The following is a 7,794-nucleotide window of genomic DNA, read 5'->3' as shown; positions in this document are numbered from 1 at the left end:
TCAATGTGATCTCTGTGATTGTGTTGTTTCTCTGAAATGGGATCTTTCCATCAAATGAGGAGCATGTGATTTTGGTATCATAAACTGGAATGAATGTGAAAATTGTCACTATTATGTTGTGTTTTATCATTTTCTCTAAATTTGATTTTTTTTTTGTAAAAAAAGTTAAGCGTCAATTATATTTTTCATTCTTATAGTTTGATTGAAATTTCACTTTAGTTCCTATTATTTCATTTTAAACAATTTAGTCCCTACAATTTAAATTCAATTTTAATTCAATTCTTTTGTCTAAATTTCTATTAATTTCTTCTGTGTACGCATTGAAAAATTGACAAGTTTATTAAAATTGTTAATTTTAAATTTCAATTTGAACGGAAAGTTTGAAACTACACTTAAAGTAAAGTATAAAGATCAAATTGTTCAATTTGAAATTGTAGGAATTAAAGTAAATTTTAAATCAAACTATAAAAGTGAAAGGTGTAATTAGAACCCAAAAATGAAAAATAAAAAAAATAGACATATTGAATTGTTATATTAAAATATTAGCATATCACCCGTGCTATGCATAGGATAAAATAATATATTATTTATTAAAAATACGATAATTATATTTAATTTTTTTTTTATATTTTGTCTCTTGTATATAAAATTTTATATATAAGTTTAAGGATTTTTTTTTTAAATGTTCCTTTTACTATAATATATAGTATAGATAGATTAAAATTGTTATATTGACAATTAATAATTAAAATTATGCTTTGTTATAAAAAAAAAATGACATAGTTCTAATACTTCACTATTTTAGAATAAAAATATATGAATTTAAAAAAATTGTCATATTGGTTTTTGAAGGGAAATAATTAAAGAAATTTTAAAAACTTAATGAATAAGAAAGAATTATCGTAACATGTAAAACCACTAAAATCACGGTTAAATCAGTAAATCATTCAAACAAAAAACGAAAATCACGGTTAAATCAGTAAATCATTCAAACAAAAAACGGTTTACCTTAATTAGTTAGGTTAAAAGAATAACTAACTTACACAAAAATTAATTAATTAAAATTTTTAAATTTTATTTTATTAAAATTTAAATTGTTATTAAATATGGAAGGCAATCTATTTGTGATGATCGGGTGCGTTATGAAGAACTTCAGAGTTTATTCATTCATTACAATCAATCAGTTACATTAGAGTGCTTTATATATACTAGCTACCATATGTATATATCTATATGGGTGATGCTATGGTACATTTAGATGTACCATATTTAGATATGTGATTAGTGGTTATGATAGATGTGATGTTAGTTATGAGCCAAAGAGTGTTGGTTATGAGATATGTGGGTAATGGTTATGAGATATATGATTGTTGTTTATGAGATATGTGATTTTGGTTATGAGCAAAGTGGTGTAGTTATGAGTCAAAAGAGTGTTTGGTTATGAGATATGTGATTATTAGTTATAAGATATGTGATATTGGTTATGATCAAAGTGATGTGGTTATGAGCAAAAGGGTGTTGATTATGAGATATGTAATGTTGGTTATGAGTCAAAGGGGGATTGGTTATAAGATGTGGTTATGAGTTATATGGGTAGTAGTTATGAGATATGTGATTAATGTTATGAGATATGTGATATTGGTTATGATCAAAGTGGTGTGATTATGAGCTAAAGGATATTGGTTATGAGATGTAGTTATGAGATATGTGATTGTAGTTATGAAATATATGATATTGGTTATCAACAAAATGGTGCTGGTTATGAGATGTGGTTATGAGATATGTGATGAGAGCTCATAACTAAGTTATGATTAATTTGATTCTAGTTATGAACAAATATGATTTTGGCTCATAACTATAAAAAGTGACCTGCTTACCAGGTCACTTTTAATGATGTGGCTCAATCTGAACCATTGATTTTCTATGTACCATACATTTTTTAAACAAAATGTACTATAGACTTTCCCTATATCTATATGTATCTATGTAACAAACTATATAACTTCCTAACCAACTACTCTCTCTCTCTAACTAATCTAGGTATACAATCATATGTGATGCACACCAGCATAATACGAACTACTCCCTATCATGCCCCCGCAAGCTAATGGGAGCTGAAGAAACCATGAGCTTGTCAGTGAGAAAGGAAAACCAAGCAGTTGAAAGGGGTTTGGTAAAAACGTCAGCCACTTGATCAGCAGGAGGAACATATTTGAGGAGAAGTTTGTTGGCAGCAACTCTTTCACGGACAAAGTGATAGTCGACTTCAATGTGCTTGGATCGACTGTGAAAAAGGGGATTGGTAGCCAATGACATGGAGGAGAGGTTATCACACCATAACGTAAGAGGAGTAGACTGAGGAATGGAGAACTTAGTGAGAAGCATGTGTAAGCAGGACAGCTCGGCAGCAGTGTGAGCAACACTACAGTATTCAGCTTCAGTGGATGACTGGGAAACAGTGGCTTGCTTTTTGGAGGACCAAGCGGTGAGATTGGTACCCAAATAGACACAATAGCCAGAAGTAGATCGGCGGTCAGTGGAGTCATGGCATTTTCCTTCAATCTTGAAAACCCATGCATGAATTGCAAAATATATAAATAAATCTTCATGAAATCATCCATGCATGAAGGAATTCAACTATGTCTTGATTTTCTATGACAAAATATATGTAAGAGACCAAATTACTTCAATGAATTCAACACTAGAACACATAAATGTTCATGCAAGTGAGCTAATCTTCCATATTCATCATCTATGAGCTCTCTCTTACATTAACTCCATAATTTCCTTAAATCCAAAGATATGATGAGTCTAATCCATAAATAAATACTTACCTAGAGCTTGATTTCAGATTATAGGATGGTCTCTTCCTAGCTCTCTTCTTCTTCCTCTTCAAAATCTTGAGCTCTCTCTCTCTAGATGAGTTCTCTCCCTCTCTCTCTCTCTCTCTCTCTCTCTCTATATATATATATATATATATATTCATAACACAATGAACCAAATGAATGAAAACCTTCATTCTAAGCATCAGATTATACACACACACCCTCCCATTTGAATTGCACATCACGTGTAGTCACATACACACACCCACACTGGTTTCTCTGCACACACACACCCAGATCTCAGCACACCCACCAGCATTTATTCTCCTACACTCACCATCACAAAATGCCCAAACACTTACTACACTTAATCAAATTTTAAATCATGAATAGAGCTGAATTAGATACTAATCATGCAACATCTTGGGCAAATACAATCAAAGTTATCATAAAACTCAATTTACTCAGAATAGTTCCAATTAAGGCTCAATCCGATCACAAACAGTTTCAATAAACTGAATCAATTCCAATTAAACTTATCATAGTGTTCTAAAAATTTCAAATAATTTATTCATGTAACCAATTTTGATTTCGAATGCTGCTAAGGCTTTCAATTTTCATATCCATACACATATGTTCATAATATCACAATTAATCACTTGGCACATGTCATAATTAAAATTTAATACATCATTAATCACTTATAATTACGATTAACATTTTGGGGTCGTCACAATCATTGTCTTTGGCGAGCTGTTGAACAGAAAGCAATTGGACTGTATGGAAGGAACATGAAGAACTTTCGCAAGCTTAAAAGAGTGGTGTGGGGTGGGGAGAATACCTTTGCTAGTGTGATGTATAGGAAGAGAAGGTTTGTTGCCAATGGTAACTTAATTGGAACCAGTATAGGTCTGATAAGAATTCAGATTATGAAGGTCATTTGTGACATGGTCAGAAGTAGCAGAGTCCAAGAACCAAGGACTAGAAGCATGAGAGGCAGTGTCATTAGGTATGGTGGTAAGAAAAGCCTTGGATTGATGAGGCATAGAAGCACCAGATGAAGAAGCATGAGGTGATTGTTGAGACTAATGTGATTGGGGCTGATATTGAAGATCAAGCCGATGCCAACACTCAGAAGCGGAGTGATTAGCTTTTCCACAAATCTGGCAAATGGTTCCAACAGATGATTTGGTGCGATTTTGAGATCGACCTCCTCGAAAAGAAGAGCATCGATTAGAACTGAATTGATTTGCACGAAAAGTGCCTCGAGAACCACCACGAGAAGAGCTACAATTATTATGATAGGAAACATAACCTTTTGAAGCATTGGCATTGGAATCTCGCTGTGTTGCATAAGCAAAATGAAGATCTAAGTTGTGTTGTAACTTGCCTTCAATATGAAGAGCTTTTGAGCAGAGCAAAGAAAAGAGATCTTCCATAAATATACTTTCAGGTCTTATTCGGATGGCTGTCTTAAGAGAATCATACTCAGTCGGTAAGCCATTCAAGGTGATAAGAACCATATCCTCATCATCAACAAAGGAAGATGCAATACTAAGTTGATCAACAATTGATTTGATGTTATTCAGATAGATTTCCATCGAATCGGAGCCTTTCGAAACAGAATTCAAACTGTTCTTCAGTTGATGAATGTGTGAGCGAGAAAAATTTATGAAGCGTTTGCCAAGTGCAGTTCACATCGCAGAACCGGACCGTAGGTGAAGAACAGTTGTAAAAATCGCAGGTGAGAGCATAGCTGTGAGGCAACTCAAGAGATGTGCATCAAACATCCGCCATTGAATCGCATCTGGATTGATATCCTCTGTTTCTGAAGAACTGCGAATATGAGCAACAGGACATGGAAACGAACCATTGACGAACTTCAATAAGTCTGTTGCATGAAGAATATTTTGCATCTGGTTTTTCTAGATGATAAAATTTGTGCTATCAAGCTTTACGGTAACAAGAGAACTTAGATTCGAAATCAGCATGTTAAGATTTGGCGGAATGGAAGAAGAAGAAGATAAAGATTCTGTAGAGGAACCCATGGATCGCTCGGTAGAGCTCAACAGTGCTCTGATACCATGAAGAACTTCAGAGTTTATTCATTCATCACAATCAATCAGTTACATTAGAGAGCTTTATATATACTAGCTACCATATGTATATATCTATATGTATCTATATAACAAACTATATAACTTCCTAACTAACTACTTTCTCTCTAACTAATCCAGGTATACAATCATATGTGATGCACACCAGCATAATACGAACTACTACCTATCATGTTATTCGTCTTGTCCTTTTTGAATTATGTTGGGATTACTCTCATTATAGTGTCGGATTTTAATGCGAGGTTTTGTTAACAGTTGGGTCAATTAGTTTTGTGAACTTGCTTTCAAAATTCTCGTTCTTAATTATTTCGAACCTGAGTTTCACTTGTTTCAAAGGGTGCGAGGTTGGATTCGGGGTGTCTCGGGTTGAGTTAGTGAATTTTCTGTCTGGGAGCAGGGCCGCATGTATGAAGGGCTTAGGCTGCACGTGCGGAAGAGGGGCCGCACGTGCGGTGAGGAAGGGATGTCCTTGGTTGGCTACTGTATTATATGCAAGTGCGGAGGGAAGTGCGGAGGGAAAAGCACCGCACGTGCGGGGTTAAGAGCCGCATGTGCGGAGGGGGTTGCTGCACGTGCGGGAATGGGTGCCATACGTGCGGGACAAATCTGAGTTTGAAAATCTACCTTTTTCTCTTTTCTTAGGCTGTGTATATCACTTTTTGCATACCTCTCTCTCTCTAAAAACCCATTTCTCTTCCTTCTCTCTACATTTACCTACACCAAACAAGATCAAAACCTTGATTTCTTTAAATCCATTGGAATTTTTGACCCAACATCCTTCACTAATTTTGGAGAGCCAAGCGAGGGCTTCGTTGTGTGCGGTGAAGATCGATTTTCGACACCGTTAGATTTGGGGCTTTTATCTCTTTTCTTCTCCAAAACTTGAGGTAAGGATTTTCTTAGAGTTATATATATATATATATATATTTGCAAGATTATGTTGGTTTAGAACTCTTTTGGAAAGTATAGGAACTTGATTTTGGTTCATACGTAGTGATGATTTTGAAAGTGGGTTCATACCTTGTTTTTCCTAAAATTCTTGAGAGCTTGACTACATTGTGAGAAAGGATGCTTTGGAAAGATTTTCTTTTTTGTAAGATGAAGAAATGCCTAGTTTTGGCAAAAACCTAGAAACTTGAGATTTTTGTGAGAGATGTTGAAAATTTATGGGTGTTTACCTTTTACCATGTTAAAATGAATGAATGATTGAAAAATATCTTATTTTATATAACAAATAACAAATTTCATGGAATATGAGAATTGTTGATTTTGGGAAGTTGTTGCTCAAAATGTTGATGTGGTTATGAAATGATTAAATCGTTGAGAATGGATGAAGTGTGAGATTGTTGATTATTCATTGTAGGATCTAAATGAACATATGGCTATCATGAGGAATGTCATTGAAAAGAGAAATGAGTGTTGTGATTACTATGAGAACATTGCATGGAATAATTGAAAATGGAAATGGTGTTTCATGGCATTGATAATTGTTGCATTGGAATTTCAATACCATTGCTTGTTACAAATATTAAATTGGGATTTGAAACCTTGCATTGAGAAGGGAATTTGTGAAACAAGATTTATTGAAATGTTTTGAAGTAAATACGTTGGTAAGTCCGAATAGGAGGTGTAGATGAAATTGATTAAGTTGGTCTGAGTGTCCAGGGTGAAAGACCGAAAACACGCGCGGATGAGGTACCACGTTCCTTCTGGTTAGCTATCGGTAAAGCGGGGGATTTGGTAGTGCTAGTTATGCCTATTTGCAGACACCAACCTAGGGATTACTTGAGTCGTATTTACCGCCCCGTGAACTTGGTTTAAAATCATTGAATCTATTGAAATTTCAAATTTTCATTGTGTATGTTGGTTTTCAAATGATGAAAATGATACTTTGCATGGCATGGCATGTACATTTCATTTCATGAGACTTGTATAAAATGTATATACTTTAAGAATTTCCTACTGGGCTTTATGCTCACCCTACGAGATTTTGGTGCAAGAAAAGATTTGGCGATCCCGCCGAACTAAAGGTGTGGATGTACATGCTGAGAGCACAAGGCTCTTGTTTTGTTATGATTTTATTTTGTAAGCCAAGGGCTACATCTGTATGGATTTGAGTAACCATTTTTGTGTGTAACCGGGTTTAAACCTTGGAAATTTGTAGCCCTTGAGGGCACTTATTCTTTTGGTTGATTGTTCTATATGCTATACATTCATGTGTTAGAAGTCATTGAATGTATATTCGCATGTGGAACTATTTTGTAAAAACCTTATGATCATGTATTCAAATGTTGATGAATTACTTCTGTTATCATAAAGAGTAGAGATCAATACACTATTATTGTATATTTTCTTGAGGCGTTACACTATTAATTTAAATTTAAAATTGACACAATATAAATTTAAAATTATAATAATTTATGCCATGATTTATCAGTTTTAAATACAAATTTAAAATTATCATAATTATCTCATAATTTTTGTATTAAAGAACAATAAAAGTGACGTCGAGATTATCAATATATCTATATATTTTACAAAAGAATACTTTTAAGGAGAGATATTATAAGAGTTTCAAAATGTAACGCCCCCAACATAATACAATAAAAATAACTCATATGCGGAATAAATATGAGAAACAACATACTTTCATATATCAGAGTTCACAGTTTAACAACCAGTTATATGCCATGTAGGCTTACATCTTTCCAAGTCATTGCTTAGTTACACAAATTGAGTCTCGCTCATTACATCTTAAGCCATTGGCTTTACAAATAACAAACATACACACATAAAGCATAAATAAGAAGCTCTTGCTTCCCGAAAATCCATCCATGCTATTGCCTTGGAGG

This window comes from Camellia sinensis, chromosome 5, assembly GCF_055761805.1.
Source record: "Camellia sinensis isolate YWXY chromosome 5, ASM5576180v1, whole genome shotgun sequence".
NCBI lineage: Eukaryota > Viridiplantae > Streptophyta > Magnoliopsida > Ericales > Theaceae > Camellia > Camellia sinensis.
Note: the sequence above shows the minus strand (reverse complement) of the source record.